The sequence below is a fragment of the Lagenorhynchus albirostris genome, chromosome 12, assembly GCF_949774975.1.
Source record: "Lagenorhynchus albirostris chromosome 12, mLagAlb1.1, whole genome shotgun sequence".
NCBI lineage: Eukaryota > Metazoa > Chordata > Mammalia > Artiodactyla > Delphinidae > Lagenorhynchus > Lagenorhynchus albirostris.
The window spans coordinates 68,717,564-68,738,161 of record NC_083106.1 but is presented as its reverse complement, the minus strand read 5'-3'; positions in this window follow the sequence as shown (position 1 = coordinate 68,738,161).

The window sequence follows — 20,598 nt, the reverse complement described above, 5'->3', positions numbered from 1 at the left end:
GAAGTTTTTGCAAACACTTCTCTATTTCATTTTTGTTTAGTTTTACAAAAACAGTAGTTTTTCTTGGCTTTGATCTGAATGATCCTCTAGGTCCAAACAGTTTGAAAAAGTCTGAGAAACAACATTCAGACCAAATTTATCTCATCTTTGGAGTAAAAAAATGTTTCCTTTAGGACCACATAAACAAACCTAATTCCCACTGAAATTCTGACCAAAGGATTTTATTTGTCTTCTAATTAGATGTTATTTTATTTCCTATATCTACTAAGAGTTACATGTAAAAAAACTTTTAAAAATCCTGCTTTTGTTCATTAGCCTATAGTGAGTTTATGAATTTAGGAAGAATTAAGGCAGGGAGGCATATTCTACAATAGCCCTGACCTGAGTGGGAGACCAGTGCCCTAGTCCTGTATCTACCACTGATTCCTTATGCCCATCTGAGCATCATTTAATCAATCTATAATGTGAAATAGTTAGACTAGCTGATCTCCGCAGTTCCCCCTGCTAACTCTAAGATTCCAAGGTCCTGGGCTTAAAATTATTGATTTCTGATTATGCCAGATCTTCCAGCCTATCTTCTAGAATAGCGAGATCTATATTCTTCTAATTATATGATGGGAGCAATATTAGAGTTGTTTACAGCAGAGACTGCTATGTGTCCACCAAAGCTTATTTCCTTGAGCTCCTGGTACACAGTAGGTGACTAAGTTCTGGCCTCTGGAATGTGGGTAGAATGTGAGCTCTTTCAAGTCTGATTGCAAAGCACTCAGCCCAGCCATCTTTCTCTGTCCCTCACCTCTGGCCAGAAGCTCAGGACTTGCTGGTTTCAGGTGAGAGTGGAGACACAAGATAGAAGGAATTTGAGTCCTTGAAGCTCTGTGGGGAATGTGGACGGTTCAACACGTGACTAGAATACATGTGAGTGAGAAATAAACTTCTGTGAGTCCACTGAGATTATCTTTTACTGCAACTGGTACCGGAGTTGGATACTGACATAATACAAAAAATTAAAATATGCATCATTGGTTTGCTCGTCAGGTGATGGCAAATGAAGAAGAGATAGAGTCACCTGGAAGGCTGAAGGGCTCTATTTTGCTGTGGCAAAATGTTTGGTAAAACTATCACCTGTGGGGACTTCCCCGGTGGTCCAGTGGTTAGGACTCGGTACTTCCACTGTTGGGGGCCCGGGTTCCATCCCTGGTTGGGGAACTGAGATCTCACAAGTTGCACGGAGCGGCCAAAAAAGTCACCTGTGACAACTTGGAAGGCATATATTTGCCTAGGACTCTGTAGCTCTGGCATCAATGAGCGTCATTGTGATTATATTGGCTGTCATTGACTGTTTTGAGAAAAATAGTATAATAAAGAGATAATGCAAGATTTGGCTAGTTCTTAAGCAGATAATTAAGGGAATAAAGAAATTCTACATATTAAGGTCCTTACAGGTTGCAAAAGGCACCTACTTCTGGACTCTGAATAGTAAGCTTTAAGATTAAAAGGGATTTATTGAAAAAGACCAGTAAGAGTTTTCAGTTAAACACAACTCAGATTAACAGTGTTACCTTCACACTAAATTGTATTATTTCAGATAGCCTCAACGTATTCATCATTAAATTGGGAGAGAGAGAGACAGACAGACAGACGTGGGGTGAAGCTAAGAAATAAGGCAGGTTTGAGAACTATGTCTGAGAAAGAATTTTGGGTGTGATGATTGGCACTGAAAACTGACTGGAAACGGCTTCTGGCCTACAACATTTTTGAGGGATTCTACTGCCCAAAAAAGCATGAACCTGTTCTAAGTTTGGGACTGACTAGAGACCTTAAAACAACCTTGGGCAGGAAGCGGGCTGCAAAAGATGCACAGCCTACAGATGTCTGTTTCAGATATGGCCTTGCAGGTTAGTGGACAGAGAAAAATCTCGGAAGGTAGTGTCTGTGGCCATGGAAACTGATGGACAAAAGAGTACCTTCCAAGAGCAGAATCAGTGTGTAAATAAGGAACTTCCCCAACTCCCAGAGTTGAGGGCCTTCACTATGGCTGCCCAGCAGGATTTCTTTTTTCTTTTTTCGTTGACCCAGAACTGCTATGTATCTTACATTCTTTCCTATTTTGAATGGGACATTTTATTACAATTATCCTGTCCCCACCTCACCATTGTATGTAGGCTGTTTGTGCAGGAGTGGACAGATAATTTGATATTTAGTTCTTAAGTCACTGTTTTTATTAATGTCGGATCTGCTGGGCTACAGGAAGTCACCTGATAGAACTGATAGCTTAAGGGGAGAGCCCGCCTTTTGAACTGGCTGCAGTGACTTCATGGGCTTTGTAAGCACCTTGTGTGGAGGTGCTTACTAGATACGAGGAAGTGTCAAATTGAAATTTAGTGACAAGCAGGATGGACCATGGCAGAATTGCCATGTGTTAACAATGTCATTTCTTCTATCTCTTGGCAAACAGTGAGGCTGCTTTTCCCACTCTTGCTTTATGTGGTCATTTGATTGAGGTTTGGCCAATGCCATGCAGACCGACGAATGTCTGCCTCTTCTGGGCCTGGTCCAGAAAAACCTCTAGCACAGTCTCCTGTGCTCTCTCTTGTCACTTGGCTAGAAGCAAAACACTCTGAAGTTTTAAGGCAGGGGTTGGGCAAACTACAGCCTGTGGGTCAAATCCTGTCCACCACCTATTTTAAATCAAGTTTTACTGGACACAGGCAAGCTCATTGTTTAGGTATTGTCTGTGACTGTTTTCCTACTACGACAGCAAACTTGAGTAGTTGCAACAGGGACTGACTGTTCAGGCCTGCAAAGGTTAAGATATTTACTAGCTGTCCTTTACAGAAAGAATTTTCTGGGTCCTGTTTTAGGGCATGGCAGATGGGAGAATTCTGGATTTCTCTATCAATTCACGGAAGACCACTCACTGGTCTCTAATTTAGATTTTACTAGAATTAATTCTGTTGTGTTAGGAATTGAGATCTTTTGGATTTACCTGTGCAGCAACTAGAATTAACTTGACTGACCTGCTGTGACTGAGACTTAAATGTGGAAGGACCTGTTTTGCCTATGACCAGGGTCTCAGTGTGAGATTCATGTCTATAAACAGTAAAATAGACCTAACTTTTCAAAAGGAAGCTTTGAAAGGAAGTTTGGCTCCAAGAAGGAAGAGAGATTAATGCATTCTTCCAAGAAAATTCTGCTTACACCTGTATTTTTAAGGATTAATTTTTTTCGGGTGAAGAATTGTCTTGTGGTTTACGTTAATTTCATTTGTCATCACAAGAAATTAATGCATAAAATGCATACTCCAGTTGTCTTTTAAATGGTTGTTCTTATGGAGTGCTTAGTTACAGACTCTCAGGCTGAATGCAAGCTCTGTTTTGCCATTATATGGCCCTAGCAGAGCATCTGTGTGTCTGATAGCTTTTAACTGAGCTGACTTTGCTTTCTTCTTAAAGTGGACCTTTACTGAATATGTTAAAAAATATAACCACGTTCCTTGCCAGATCAACTCTACATTGATTGTTAACTTTGGAAAATACCCCATAGAAGTTAAATATATAAAGCATATCTTCGGAAAGGTTTACACCAGACCCCTGGCTCATCCTGGCATGTACCAGCTCCAGTAGCACCAGGTGGTCCTCTGGCACCAGGCTACCTGCATGTCGTACAAACCCAGGCTCCCGGATCACCACAATGCTGGCTGGCTCCCACGGCTCCGGGCAGCTCTTACGGCCCCAGGTTCCCACTCAGCACCTGACAGGGACAGAGTAAAGGGACAAAGTAGGTGATTAAATAGTTAATTCCACTAGGAGATTGTAAGTAAAGAAAAAAGTGTGGGAGACCCCTGTAAGTTAATGATCACTCAAGAAAGCAAGTTTGCTTAGCAACAAAACCATGCAACAGAAACATGAAACATGCCCCCAAATAATAAAACAATGGTGGAATGAGACCCATATCCTGCCCAGTGAGCTCAGTAAGTTAACAGTTCTTAGGACATGCTCCTCTGAGCACACTAAACACAAAAGTATAAGGAAAGGGTGGCATTATAGTGAAACCTGAGATGACTTGCCATTCTTAGTATATGTTACCACCTTTTTGCTCATTTCCATTGCACCATGACAGTCCCAGCTTGACCATATAGGGACAAGAAAACTCCCCCACCCGACATGGAGGAGGAAGTGATGTCTACTCAAGAATGAAGAAGAAGGTGGTCCTCTCCCCCTCCCTACTTTTCCTTTGATTATAAAACTGTAGCCCACTAAGTTCTAGGGGTGCAGCACCCTCTCATCTGCCCACCTGGAAGCCTTACAAGCATCCTATTCTAATAAATCACTTCTTATCTATCACTTTGCCTGTTGCTGAATTCTTTCTGTGCTGAGACATAAAGAACCAGAGCTCCTTGGAGCCCCCCAAGACACATTTCTGTGATTTCACCCCCCCCCAAACCCTAGCTCCAGGCAGGTACCTGTGAACTCAGTTTCCAAGATACAAAAATTCTCAACAAACCAAATTCAGTAGCACATTAAAATGATCATAAACCATGATCAAGTGGGTTTCTTCCTTGGGATGCAAGGATGTTTCAACTTATGCAAATGAATAAATGTGATACACCACATTAATAGAATGAAAGATAAAAATCATACAGTCATCTCAATAGATACAGAAAAATTGTTTGAAAAAATTCAACATCCATTTATGAGAAAAACTCTCAACAAAGTTGTTATTGAGGGAACGTGCCTCAACATAATAAAGGCCGTATATGACAAAACCACAGCTAACATCATACTCAACAGTGAAAAGTCACGCAGACACGTAAGCCCCTTCTCCAACCCTTATGGAACTTCTCCCATAAGTTCCCCAGCCCTCTTCCTCTTCTGACTTGTAACCCCTCCCCTCCAACTATAGCCTTTCTACAGACTCTTGCTGTGAGGAATGTCCCCTGTCGTGCAAACCTGTCCAAGCACCAGCCAGTAAACATGTTGTGGTTCCTGCTTCTTGTGGTCACATTCTTTTCTTTGATCAGCCCCAAATACCTCAGAACGTGACAGTTGGGTTTATTGATCATTGCTCTGCTGGGAAATGGCAGCTCTTTGGATTGAGTGACACCCCACTGGATTTTTATGCTTCTGCCTTATGTCCCAGCCTCCTCTGACAACCTTATTTAAATATAATACTGCAGTTGCTCTTTACATAATTATTCTGTTTTTTCTCCTTGGTATTAATAATCATATTTATAAATTTGTTAATTTCCTCTCTGCCCCACTAGAATGTAAGTTCCATGAAGAAGGAAATTTAGCTGTCTTGCCTCTTCAGTGCCTAGCACGGCTCCTCCACCTAGAACATATCAGATAAATGTTGGTATTTGTTGTGTCGACTGAAATAAAAATGCACGATGTAGAAGTTGTGAGTTACGTTTTTTTTTTGTTGAAGTATAGTTGATTTACAATGTTGTGTCAATCTCTGCTGTACAGCAAAGTGACTCAGTTATACACATATATACATTCTTTTTTTTCTTTTGGTGAGTTAAGTTTTATTCAGAGGACTATAACTCCAGAGACAGCCTCTCAGCACTGAGGAACTCTGAGGAGGTAAGGGAGGAGCCAGCATACATATGAACTTTCTTGCTGGGAAAAACTTGTAGTCAGGTATGAAAAGATTACTGATAGTCACAAAGAACAGATGATTTTAGTGCTTTTCTATGGGAAGATGCAGGAATCTGGGGTCATTGAACTTTTCATCAGATATGTATCTAATCTAGAAGCCAGTATATCAAAAGCACGGAATGCTTCCTGTTTTTCTGCTTCCTGAATTCCCCTCAGGGTGCACTGTCAGTGGGTGACTACAGTGGCTAATGGCTTGATCCTTGTAGAAGTGGAATGGCAGGCAACATTTTTTCCTTTACAATTGAATGAATGAATGACTATATAAATGATTACCTCTGTTAAAACTCACGTGAGGTTTTTTCCACATGTCATGGTACGCACTTAGGTTCAGCTAGCCCTTTTATAAGTGTCAGTTTATAATCCAAACCAATAAATGATTATCTCAAAAACTCGTTAAGCATGGATTTCTTAATTGTTCTTTTGGGTAAGTCTGTATTAGATTTTAAACTAAATACATACAAATAAGGAGAAGCATATTGTATTAGTAATATGCTCTCTGCTACAACTAGTGGAATACCTCACTAAAAGTGCCTTAGACCGTTGAGGTTTGTTATTCTTCCATAACAAGGAGCTAAGAGGTAGCCCATTCCAGGGCTGGATCCATGCTCAATAATGTCAGAACATTTGGATAAACTTTTGCCTTATGGTCACAAAGTTGTGGCAGCAACTCCAAACCTCATGTCCTAAAATGGTGTCCTAAGCAGGAAGGAAGGAGGAGAGCACAGAACTTTCTAGTCTTAGTCAACAGAGGAGAATCCTTTCTAGCAGTCTTAGAAAACTTTACAGATTCCATCGGCCAGCCTAGGGTCATGTGCCCATGCTTAGAACACTCACTGACAGGAGGGGATAAGATTTGTGTGTCTGGCTTAAGCTGATTTATCCTCTGCCTTCACGAAGAGAAAAAAATCTCTAACAAATCCTGAATTAAATTGGGATTTGCCAGTCAAGAAGAAGGGAGGAGGGAATTCCCTGGTGGTCCAATGGTTAGGACTCCACGCTTCCACTGCCAGGGGCCCAGGTTCAATCCCTGCGAGGAACTAAGATCCCTTTGGTTGGGCAATTGATAATATCTGCTGCATATAACTGAGTCTCTAGCCCCAAATTTTTATTTCCCCCCAGTTTTGCTTATCCTTTTTATTAGTTAAAAGTTTTGGGGCATCCAGTAATAAAAAATCTTAAATTTTAAAAGTAACTGGATTTGTGTGTATCAATCAATCGATTTTTTTTAAAGTCATGCCAGTTTTCTCTTTTTTTTGTAATATTTACTTATTTATTCATTTAATTTCAGCATGTGGTATCTAGTTCCTTGACCAGGGATCAAACCCGGGCCGCCTGCATTTGTGAGCACAGAGTCTTAGCCACTGGACCACCAGGTAAGTCCCAGTCAATCAATTTTTAAGTATTTACTGATCACTTATGACGGGCTCTGCATTTTGCTAAATTCTGTTTTCTGGTCTGATGAAGGCAAAAGGTATAAAAACACAAAAAAGAATAGAGAATGGAGTTGGAAAGATTCTATACCTAACTCTCAGCTGAGAACTGCTTTCTGATTTTCTGGAGACCGTCATTAGTGCTCACTTAACTGTTCAAATAATGGTTAACTTTGTGTGCAAGGTGTTTCTTCCACAGAACCTTACCTGGCAGGGGATTGTTTTCACTGTTTTGGGATTTGTAAAAGGAAGGGGAGGATCCAGATGTGACGTAAAGCTTGTCTTGCTTCTGTGGCTTCTCCAGAATAGTTTCATGTTCATTTCGAGTAGCAACAAAGAACTGTGGGGCTAGTGGAGCTAGGACAAATCACAAGGTTGTGACTCAGAAGGATGGCAGGTCTTTCTCAACTTACGAACAAGCATAAAACCCTGTGACCTGGGGTCTTTGGGACAGATTTACGCAATGGCCTGTTTTAGTTTTTGTTTCTTTGGCATATAGACCATTAATGACGCCATTTTGCCCCTCACGGCTTTTATGAATCACTGCGCAGTGATACCTGACTGCCTCGATAGGTTATAGTGCTGTTTCTAGGAGTACTCAGCTTTTTTGCCTTTTGAGATGCTGAATCTTTTTTTTTTCTTTTATTTATTTATTTTCTTTTTATTTTTTTTTTACATCTTTATTGGAGTATAATTGCTTTACAATGGCGTGTTAATTTCTGCTTTATAACAAAGTGAATCAGTTACACATATACATATGTTCCCATATCGCTTCCCTCTTGCGTCTCCCTCCCTCCCTCCCACCCTCCCTATCCCACCCCTCTAGGTGGTCACAAAGCACCGAGCTGATCTCCCTGTGCCATGCGGCTGCTTCCCACTAGCTATCTATTTTACGTTTGGTAGTGTATATATGTCCATGCCACTCTCTTGCTTTGTCACAGCTTAGCCTTCCGCCTCCCCATATCCTCAAGTCCATTCTCTAGTAGGTCTGTGTCTTTATTCCTGTCTTACCCCTAGGTTCTTCATGACATTTATTTTCTTAAATTCCATATATATGTGTTAGCATATGGTATTTGTCTTTCTCTTTCTGACTTACTTCACTCTGTATGACAGACTGTAGGTCTATCCACCTCATTACAAATAGCTCAATTTCGTTTCTTTTTATAGCTGAGTAATATTCCATTGTATATATGTGCCACATCTTCTTTATCCATTCATCTGTTGATGGACACTTAGGTTGTTTCCATCTCCGGGCTATTGTAAATAGAGCTGCAATGAACATTTTGGTACATGACTATTTTTGAATTGTGGTTTTCTCAGGGTATATGCCCAGTAGTGGGATTGCTGGGTCATATGGTAGTTCTATTTGTAGTTTTTTAAGGAACCTGCTGAATCTTTAATGAGTTTGAATCGACTCTGCTCTCCTTAGTTAGCCACTTTAGAGAGTCTAGTGCCTCGCTATTCGACGTGTCATCCATTGACCAGCAACACTGGCCTTAATGGAACGTGCTAGAAATGCAAAGCCTCAGGACCCATCTCAGACCTACTGAATCAGAATCTGCATTTTAATAGGATCCCCAGGGGATTCTTATGCACGTTCAAGTTTAAGAAGCGCTGGTCTAGTAGACTTTATCCATGGTTATTGCTGTGGTTGCTGTCCTTGTTTTCATCATCATCATCATCATCATTACATGTACCAAGTGAGAGTCACAGGGAGCACCGTTAACTAAAAACAGACAAGCAGGCCACAACTCAAACACGGAGACCCCTTCTGGTTGTCTCACATCTTTCCCAGCTGGCCCTCTGTGAGAAAATCCTACTGAGAACTTGAAGGAAGGGTCCTTTAACAGAAGGGCAGTGTGAAAAGGGGTCTCAAAGGTTCTGAACATGACTCTGCATCAGATAGATTCGTTATACAACACACAGATTTCTGAATCCCACCCTAAATCTCTTGTATCAGAATCTCCTCTGAGGGCCTTGGAATCTGGACTTTTCAGTAATTCCAGGAATTCCTGTGCAGCCCTCCTGGCACCAGTTCACATAATAGCATTGGGAACAGCAGTTTGGGCCCCACTTGTTCCATTTGGTGCTGACATTTTCACTCCCACAATGTGACTCATTGTCATAGACCTCAGATTAAACATGTCTACTATTGGGGGAATTACTAGAAATCTAAGTATAACTTGGATGCTCTTGTGGCCTCCTGAACTTCTACTGCCCTGGCCAGGTTTAATTCTTCTTTTTCCCTTTTGTATTCTGTGTGGAATGGTGGGAAGAACCCCCAGATCAGGTCCTGGTTCCAGCTGTACCATGGTTTGAATTCATTTTGGGCCAGAAGTATCATTTTGCAGATAAGGTCTGAGGACAAAAAGTTTCAGGTAATTGTGGGCAAGCTGCTAAATCTTTCTGGTTTTTGCATCTGTAGAGTAACAGTGTTGAACTGAAGTTCCTTTTCCTAAAATCCATTGTGGGATTCTAGGAAGATCCAGGTCCATTTTCTCATCTTTCAACAATTTAATTGGCTTCTAAGTCTAGCACTGATGTTACTGCAGTATGAATGACCATATAGCAAGCTGAAGCAGACCTTTAGTGACTCTGAAAAGACTCATGTACATTAATATTTACTTGGTAAGAATGACATTTAGAATGTGTTTTGATTAATGGTCCTGGAAGTAAACAACTTCCATATACCAGCCAGATTCTTGGAGCCTGCATTTGTTTGGGGATGTAGAAAACCAAGACATATAATTTTTCAGTCTTGTCCATGGGCAGTAGTTTTCTTTCAAGGATTTTCAGTGGAATTTCTGTTTATTTAAAAATTCCAAGTAATTCCTTTAGAATTTAGGAAATATCATTGATCATCTTATGGGGAATATTTTAGGAGTCAAAATGGTATTACTTCAATTGTGCATATTTTCTAAACTATGAGGACCCCTGTGAGGTGAGAACATGTGATTTTAAGGAGGAACTTAAATCATCCGGAAAGTTCAAAGTTAGAGTCATAGGGACTCCACAGCTTGGTTGTGGAGAAATGCCAAGTCCAAGTTAGAAGACTCTTTGGCTAATATCAGGTCTGAAACGCACACTGAACAGGAAGCCACAGCAGGGTGAAAGAAGGCCAGGGAGGGGCAATTTGTTGCTCATGAGCCCCAGCTGAAGGAGACTGGGCTGGGAGGACGGCCTGGCACTGCCCCTTCCCACAGATCTCAGTCTTACCGCTCACAGTGTTCTCTTTCCTATTCTTGGAACCTCACACAGCTCTCTGTTTGGGCCCAGGAGTTGTATCATTTCACAGTTAAGGTCTGAGGAGCCAGAAAATGCTGGTGCCCCACGGTGAGGTCAGGACAAGCAGACACACGTTTGTCTAACTCTCACAGTAGAATATTCTCAGAGGAATGTCTATGGCTTACCATGGTGCTGTGTTTAAAGAGACAAAGGATGAATTTTCCAATACTATGTTTTTCAAATCTTTAAAAACAATCATTAATATGATTACTACGTTTTTCTAATAGAATTTTTTAATTGGTGAAACCACATTATGTACAACAAAGCTGCTCTGGGTGAACTAGGGAAGGGACTCTGCCTTTTTGGTCATCCCTTCATTTCCTCTTCAAATCCTTATAAGTCCATGTAGTCCAGTGACACAAGTACAGTTTATTAACCCCTGCTTTATGATATCATCTTTGTAAAATTTGCTTTTCTTATTTGAAGTCTGAACCCTCACCCATATCCTTCAGCAGTCTTAGAAATTTTTAATTATCATTTTCTGGGTCTCATGTCATCCTAGTGAAAAACATATTCCCATTTTTCAAAAGTCAGCTCATAATTCTTTTCTTGGGGGCAAACTTTGCTGGCCCTTCAAGGTTGATTTAAATGCTTCCTCTTCTGCCCTCCAATAGTGCTTTCTAGGAGCCTGTCTGTATCCCCATGTAGCCACCTTGATAGAGGGAATCTCATGATTAGCCATTCCAGTCCCAAGTTCCTGTTTCCAGAGAGATAGTTAATGCTATGCAATGAGAGTTTGTTTTCAGATCACATTCCAGGCAGAAAGTGCCTTTTCCGGACCAAAAAGGGGTTCACGCATTTCATTTCATCTCAACAGAAGAATAACGCTCATTTTGGCAGAGACTCATGAGCCTCCAAATGGAGAGTCGTGTCAAAAAGACAGAAAGCTGCAGCTTCGTCCAGGCTCTCCCAGGTTGCCAAAGAGCAAAGGCAACTGTAGGGGGAGAGAACTAAAACTTTCCAAAAATGTCATTTGATAATAATTTAGTATTTAAACGTTATACTTTGGCATCATCCATTAGCAAAGGTAGAGCTTTTTCGGATGAGTAAGAAGGAAACTGAGGCAGGAACCAGGCATCCCTATATATAGATGGGAAAAGAGAGGCATGGGACATACAGAAGAGGAGCAGAAAAATTGCCTTAGCCACACTGGTTCCCCAGAGAACTGGGACTGGAAAAATGTTCCTAAATCCCCTGTACTTTGTGGGGAAGTCATCATTTGCAAGTGTGTGTTGTGAACCATATACACAGAAACATGACCTGTGAGAGGATGAAGACTCAAATTGAGAAGAGCTGACCAGGGTGCTGACGTTCTCCTGACTTGTCCGTCAAGTTTTATGTTTCCGGCGTCTATCCTCCCACCAAAATCTTAACTGACATTTCAACTCCTACTAGATTGCTTCCTCACTTTAGGAGCACATTTTGCACTGGATAAATACGTGTCGAAAGAGTTTCATGAACAACTTCTTTTTCTAGTCTCCATTTAAAGCATGAGGAGGACTTGCTCATGTCACAGACCTGAGTCCCTGTGAGACGTGATATTCTGTACTTCAGTGCTGGAAATCTAGCACTTCTTTATTTTGGTTAAAGGTGCCTCTTTCTTAAATCTCCTCACTTTCTCTTCACTCGAATGACCAGCACTAGCTAGCAGTTGCCTGTGGTTAGAAAACTTACGCTTACAGTGCAAATTACTGCATGCTGTCTTCATGAGACTAACTTCTGTCTGTGCATGCTTTGTGCTATACTGTCACCTTTCACATGCTGTAATTTATTGTCACCCATCTTCCTTTCCCACTAGGCTATGTGGTCCTGGATGCAGGGATTAGTCTCCATTCATAGCTGGCTCTTCACATTTAGCATATATTTTGGCTCGTGGAAAGTGTACCATAAAAGTTTGTTGAACAAATGATTTGTCTGAAATAAATGTTTTGAGAGTATTTTAAAAATATTCGTTGGTGTGCTTTGTTATTGATACATCTTTTTACCCTGTGGCTCGTCCTTTTCCTTATCTAGACAAGTGTGCTGCATTTGTTGCCTCCACTTATTTGGGATTGAAGTGACACACTTCTAGAAATAGGAAAAAAAAAGTCTGAGTCAGTATTTTGCCTACATCTGGAGAAGGAGGAAGGGGAGAGACCTCAATGCATAGAAATTGATGGAGAAGAAAATTCTCATGAGGGAGAAGAGTCAGGTTTCCCCCCACTTCCGAGGTTAGGAAGGATTCTCTGGGCTGGGGAGAAGGAAAGAGATGAGAGCACGGGCAGGTGTAAAGTTTGTGAGAACAGGGGCCAGGGTCTGGACCTGGAGGGATACTGTGGGAAGGAGCAGTGCTAGGATCCAGACACCACGTAGCTGGCCTTGAGTAACCTCCAGCCATGGTCTACACAGGAGCCCTATTTTCTGTACTTCTGTCCATGCTGGGTGAGACCATCCTTCAAAAGCAGCCTGTAGCTCACCACTGATTGTCCAGAGGAAACTGCATCCATCTGTGCCACAAAGACCTGTGAGGATGCCATGTGCATCCCAAGCTCAGAGTGAAATCATGGAAGCCAGATCCCTTCCAGTGGCCCCCAAGGTCTTGAATGCTGTACCTGTATTACTTCTCTGATGCCATCTCCTATAGCTTCCCCCGTTGCTCCCTGCACTGTAGCCATGCTGGCCTCCTTGTTTTTCCTGGAGCCCCCCAGGAATACTGTCAACTTAAGGCCTTTGCGCTGGCTGTTCCTCCTGCCTAGAAGGGCTCTTATCTAGAAATTCACCTGTCGTGGCTCAAATGTAACCTCCTCAAAGAGATCTTCACTGACCATTCTGTTTATAATTGCAACCCAACCAAAGCCCACCCCTGGCACTCCAGATCCTGGTCTACTTTTTCTTTTTTCCATAGTACTTGCCACATTCTAACATACTATATGCTTTACTCATGTACTAAGTCTTGTGTTTATTGTCTATCTTGCTTTGCTAGAATACAAGTTCCACATGGGCAGGAATCTCTGTTTTTTTCCACAGATGTATCCCAGACATCTAGAGCAGTGTCTCACATCCATTAAATGCTCAATAAATATTTCTGGAATGAATGAATATGGTAAGAGAGAACTGCTTTTTAAAAAAAATTTATATTGGAATATAGTTCATTTACAATATTGTGTTAGTTTCAGGTGTACAGCAAAGTGATTTAGTTATATACATACATATATCTATTCTTTTTTAAATTCTTTTCCCATATAGGTTATTACAGAGCACTGAGTAGAGTTTCCAGTGCTATATAGTAGGTCCTTGTTGATTATCTATTTGATATATAGTAGTGCGTATATGTTAATCCCAACTTCGTAATTTATGAAAAGTAGTATCTAGTCATAGGTTTGCCTCTGATGTAACCACAAAACCTTTATTACTCACAGCTGCAGAAACCTGAAATATGTGACATACAAGTGAGCATATCCTTCTGAGACCAGGCATCTGTGTCACACTGGACACAAGTTTGTGTTTGTTTTTAATTAGACTTCTTCACTAAACAGAATTAAATCTTGCAAACCATGAATTCACAAATTAGGTCACACATTGCAGTGACTATTAACATTTTTGGGTAATTAACCTTTTTGAGAGTCTAATTAACCTTATACTTTCTCCGTAGGGAATAGGTACATATAAATATACCAAATCTGCTCACATTTAGAAAGTGCTCTTTGATTTCAGTTTAGAACCTTTCTCTAAGAGGAGCCAGGGTAGGGCACTTGAACTTGAAAGAAGTGTTTCATCTTCTCATCTTTTACTATCCCACTTCCACCCCCAAATGTCTTAAAATAAAGGTGTTTTATGAAACAGTATGGTGGCAGGAGTCTCCTTTGTAGAATCTTGTTCACAGTCTTTATTCTTTAGTTTAAAGTTAATGATTCTGAGTATTTCCCAGAGAAGTCAGTCGAATTAAAAAACTATTAGTATTCTCAAATACTATTAGCCACCTGGGGCCCAGGCTGAATCAATCCAATAGTTATCTACCCTACAGCTCACACTGAGTAGTCTATCACTGTGGTCCAGAAGCTCCCAGTAACGCTGTGTTCAATTGATCCGGAGAGGTTGGCTTCATTCCTCCAGGCAGTGAGTGCTTACCTGTTGAAAGTTATATCATACGTGTGGTGCAAGGAGAATGAAACTACCATGGTGCCAAACTTTTAAAAGGCGAGTCTCGCAATTCTTCCTGGAACTGTGAAACTTTAGTGGGGTTGCTACAGTTTCCTTACTGCCCTAAAGGGTATGTTTTTCTTTTTACAAAATAAACTGGTTTAAAATAAATTTTATTTTAAAAATTTGTTAGATTTTACAGTCATATATTTAGGTAATTAGAGAAAACTGAGATCTCATAAAACATGTTTCTGGCTTTTAGGACTAGTAAGAACTCTGTTATATGTGGGTAAATAATGAGGCACTGCTATGCAGAGCACCAGTTAGTTACTGTATCTATTCCATCAGGGGAATGTTTCAAAGAATTAGATATTTGTATTAAGTTTGTAAACAGAGGTTTTGGTGCCCAGGAGCCATTAGATATCTCTGTTTAACACTGTCATTGAATAGATTGTTGATTTGTCTTTTGCAAAGGAGTGTCAAGGTCACATGCTAATTGACCTAGAACTGTGATTTTTTTTTTTTTTTTTTTTTTAAAGAGTAACTTTCTTTAGTCATGGTCTGAAATGTTCTTCCTGAAGTTTTGGAAAGTGTGATTGACACTCTGCTAAATTTACTCTAACTTGTGCATTAAGTCAGAAATTTTGGCAAACCTTACTTCTTCAAGTGTTTTGTTTCCTATTTTTCCTCAGTGCGTTCATGAGAATCTTGATCTACCCGGTCCTGATAGCTGCGTATGGGATCTTTCTGAAATTATTCCGTAGCATTTTGAAAACAATAGAAAAGATTTGTGAAGAATGACTACATCCTCAACAAGTAACAAAAGTTTTATGTCTTACCAAAGGATTTAATTCATCAATCACACATTAGGGTTCTGTTATTAATTTCCAGTTTATCTTCATTAAAAATATTAGTGGAAGCACTCAGCTGGGTTACCTCTGCCATAACTCAGGATGAGTTCTCCTGTTTTATAGTCTAGACTTTGCTGACCTTCTTTTACTCCATATCATTCTTGTCACAGGTGTTTGGGTAGGAAGATTATTATTTGTGTTTCACGTTCTTTTTACTACTGACCAAAAATTCTGTCTCTAATCTGCAAAAGTTCAAAGTCCATGTAACAGAAAATTTTAATGTACTGTATTACTATGAAGGATTATTTTCTTTCATACTCTGTGCAAAATGTCCACCGCTAATTCTTTATTAACATGGAAATAGCATCTCTGTCTGGCTGCAAGTCTCTCTAGTGGGGCTGTCTGTGTCATACTGACTCCTGGGTGCAACCTCTCCATCCTCTGTCTGTCAGTGGGCATAGAGAGGGAGCAGTGAGAAAAAAACCTGAATCTTATTACTTCCCAAGGTAGATCTTGCTGTTCGTGAAGAGCTTGACTTATTAGGAACTTTAGCCTTATACTGATCCAGATCTGTCTTCTGGAACTTTCACTAGTCCCTGTTCTGATCTTTGAATCACACATCGTCTGACCTCCTTGTAGCCCTATAGCCTATTGATGCAAACAATGACTGTGAACCATGAAAAAATGACTGTGGAAAAACATTTACTTTGCGATTACTGTAAAAATAACATGCTCATTGTTTAACATTTAGAAAATATAGACATATAAATAGGATATTAAGAATAATCTATTATTCACCTCAATAGATGCTGAAAAAGCCATTTGATAAAATTCAACATCCATTCATGATAAAAACTCTCATCAAAATGGGTATAGAGCGGACATATCTCAACACAATAAAGGCCATTTACGACAAAGCCACAGTCAATGTAACATGCGATGGCGAAAAGCTGAAAGCCTTCCCATTAAATTTAAGAACAAGAAAAGGATGCCCACTATCATCGCTTCTATTTAACATAATATTGGAAGTCCTAGTCACAGCAATCAGACAAGAGAAAGAAATAAAAGGTATTCAAGTTGGAAGGGGAAGAGGTAAAACTGTCACTATTTGTAGATAACATGGTACTCTATATAGAGAACCCTAAAGTCTCCACTCAAAAACTATTAGAACTAATGAATGAATTCAGCAAGGTTTCAGGATACAAGATTAATATACAGAAATCTGCTGCATTTCTATACACTAATAATGAAATATGAGAAAGAAAAAAAATCCCATTTAAAATTGCATCAAAAAGAATAAAATACCTAGGAATAAACTTAACCAAGAAGATGAAAGACCTATACCTATAAAACACTGAGGAAGTAAATTGAGGATGATTCAAAGAAATAGAAAGATCCTATGCTCTTGGATTAGAAGAATCATATTATTAAAATGGCCATACTACCCAGAGCAATCTACACATTTAATGCAATCCCTATCAAAATACTCCTGCCATTTTCCCCAGAACTAGAACAAATAATCCTAAAATATATATGGAATCACAAAAGATCCAGAATTGCCAAAACAATCCTGAGAAGAAAGAACAAAGCTGGAGGTACAACCCTCCCAGACTTCAGACTGCAAAGTTAAAGTAATCAAAACAGCATGGTATTGGCACAAAAACAGACACATAGATCAATAGAACAGAATAGAGAGCCCAGAAATAAGCCCACGCACCTATGGTCAATTAATCTATGACAAATGAGTCAAGAATATACAATGGAGAAAAGACAGTCTCTTCAGAAGACAGTGGTACTGGGAAAACTGGACAGCTATATGTAAAGCAATGAGATTAGAACATTCCCTCATACCATACACAAAAATAAACACAAAATGGTTTAAAGACCTAAATGTACGACTTGAAACCATAAAACTCCTAGAAGAGGACATAGGCAGGACACTGACATAAATCATAGCAGTATTTTCTTAACTCAGTCTCCCAAGGCAAAAGAAATAAAAGCAAAAATAAGCAAATGAGACCTAGTTAAACTTAAAAACTTTTGCACAACAAAGGAAAGCGTCAACAAAATGAAAAGACAACCTACGGAATGGGAGAAAATATTTGTTGACAATGCCACCGACAAGGAGTTAATATCCAAAATATATAAACAGCTCATACAACTCAATATCAAAATACAAACAATCCTATCAAAGAATGGGCAGAAGAACTGAATAGACATTTTTTCAAAGAAGACATACAGACTGCTAGCAGGCACATGTAAAAATGCTCGACACTGCTAATTATTAGAGAAATGTAAATCAAAACCACAATGAGGTATCATCTCACAGCTGTCAGAATGGCTATCTCAAAAAGTCTACAAGTAACAAATGTTGAAGAAGGTGAGGGAAAAAAGGGACCCTCTTACACTTATATTTGTGTAAGAGTGCAAATTGGAATTTGCACAAAGGAATGCAAATTGGTGCAGCCACTATAAAAAACAGTATGAAGTTTCCTTAAAAAACTAAAAATAGAACTACCCTATGGTCCAGCAATTCAGCTCCTGAGTAAATATCTGGAAAAAATGAAAATACTAATTCGAAAAGATACATGCATCTCAGTGTTCATAGCAGCATTTACAATAGCCAAGACATGAAGCAACCCAAGTGTCCATCAACAGATGATTGGATTAAGAAGGTAATATATATATGTGTGTATATAATATGATATATAATATGTGTATATATATACATATATATAATGTAATATTACTCAGCCATAAAAAGAATGAAATACTGCCATTTGCAGCAATGTGGATGGACCTAGAGAATATTATGCTTAGTGAAATAAGTCTGACAGAGAAAGACAAATACCATGTGATATGACTTATATGTGGAACCTAAAAGAACCCACAAATGAAGGTATATACAAAACAGAAACAGACTCACAGACATGGAAAACAAAATTGTGTTTACCAAACGGGAGAGGGACTAGTGGGAGGGATAAATTAGGAGTATGGGATTAACAGATACAAACTACTATATATAAAATAGATAAGCAACAAGGATTTACTGTATAGCACAAGAAATTATACCCATTATTTTGTAATCACCTATAATGGAATGTAGTCTACAAAAATAAATTAAATCTATTATTATAATAATTATAATATTCACTTTCATTTGATAGAATTTCACATCTATGTGTATTTTCCAACAGTTTGATCCTATTGTATACCCAGTTTTGTTTTCTGAATATGAAATGAATTTGTAAATTCAGTCTCTTCATTGAAAAAGATCAGAAGACACACCTATTCCACACATAACTTATGTTAGTGATTACTACATACATTGGGATGTTAGGATTTCATGGTCATGCCCAATATCATATTCTTCCTGTAAAATACATAGTGGGGAATGTGAAGAATAATTTTGCTATAGAGCTCTGCTGAATGTTAGTCTGTTTCAGAGTAAAACCCTGTGCTATGTTCCTCCTGAGGCTGGCATGGAATTCTTGACATTCATTCTTCATGCTTGAATGGAGAGGCAAACAGTAAGAAGTGATTATTCCTAAACACAGCAAAGAAAATTTCTATTTGTTTATTTTTCTCTCTCACAATAACCTATCTCTGACAAATCCCAGGACTCCTTTCCCAGGCCAGTGCATGACCAGGCAGGTTCTGGATTAATTACAGTTGAGGTAGTTTGCAGGTAGCCGTGGCCAAGGCTTTGGGTAACTCTTGTACCTTAACCAGCGTCTTCCTTAGCAGCGTGGGTGAAGTCAGGGATAATTCTCTTCTCTTCATACTCATTTACAAAGGTTTTAATCAACATAAGACCCCGCAAACCTTGAGCCTGACCCAAAATGAATTTTTCCGGGATTCCTATGCAAGCTTTAGGCCTGTCCTAATTGTGTATAGCCATTGGAAGGATAAAAAGAAGATTTGGGAGTGTGGATTAGCAGGAAGTGAAGTTAGTTGAACTTTGGATCAACTTTCAATGCAATTGAAGGCACAATTTGATAGTTACAGAGGCCTCGAACAGTAAGGAATTGGCTAACTTCAGTTCCAGAGAAGATGCTAGGAAAAAACACTCAGTAGATCTGCAATCATCTGGAGCAGCTGTAATTGGTGTTGCTCAGATTATGCTTAGAAAACAGTGTTCGGTTTTGATTTCAACACTTGAAAAATGATGTGGAATAGGGCCAGAGAAGAAAAACCTGACATTTTCTGGCATTTTAAATTGTCACTTGTACCATTTAAGTTAAAACAAAATTCTCCCAAAGCAACTAACCAACAAAGAATGTGAATTTTGGGTCTGACAGATTGCAGTTTGATTATAGGCAATGTCTCCTTTAGCTATGTAACCTTGGAAATTAAAAAATGCTAATATTAAATATATTAAAATATTTATAGTTATCATACAGGATGGCATGAAATATAGCAATAAAATGAACATTTTTAGTTCTGCTTTAGGAGGGTTGTGTGCAGACAGAATATCTGTCCGCTATACTATCAGAAATGGAGGTTGGGTTATTAAAAAAAGTTTCTCCGAGTTTGTTTTCTTATCTATTAACAGGGATAATGATCCCTGATTCACAGGGTTTCTGTGACGATTAGATGAGATAGATTGTGTGAAAACAGCAAGGAGAGTACCCTCTTAGGAGTGGTCCCACCCACTGCCCACATTCCCACGGCCCATTCAAGCCAGCACACACACCCTGGCCTCTGCCCAGCCCACCTCTGAACCAAAGCTCATCAAGAGCAGCGAAAGAGCCTCTTGGTTCCCAACACTGATTTCAGGGCAGCCTTTGTCTCTTTTCTCCACTTTCTCTTCTTGAAGACCATCTGCTGTTGTTTGTGCAACGCTGCTTGCTCTTTGTTTTCCTCCTACTGTTCTCACTAGTCTCGCTCATTCTCCTCCTCAGCTTCTTCCTTCTTTACTTATCCCTTAAATGCCAGTGTATCCCCAGGCATCCGTCCTTAGCCTCTTTTTTCTTTTCTCTTTGTAGTCTCCCTGTGTGATTTATTGACTTGGTGTTCAAACTACTACTTCAGGCTGGTAATACAAATCTCTATTGCCAGCCAGAGATTTCTTCTGATCACCAATCAATTTCCTATTGGTCCTTTGCCATTAAATAATTGACAACATTTCCCAAACGAAAGTCATTGTCATGCACCTATTCCATATATATATATATATATATATATATATATATATTTGTGTGTATTTGTTTGTTTTGTTTGCTTGTTTGTTTTTGTTCCATATATATT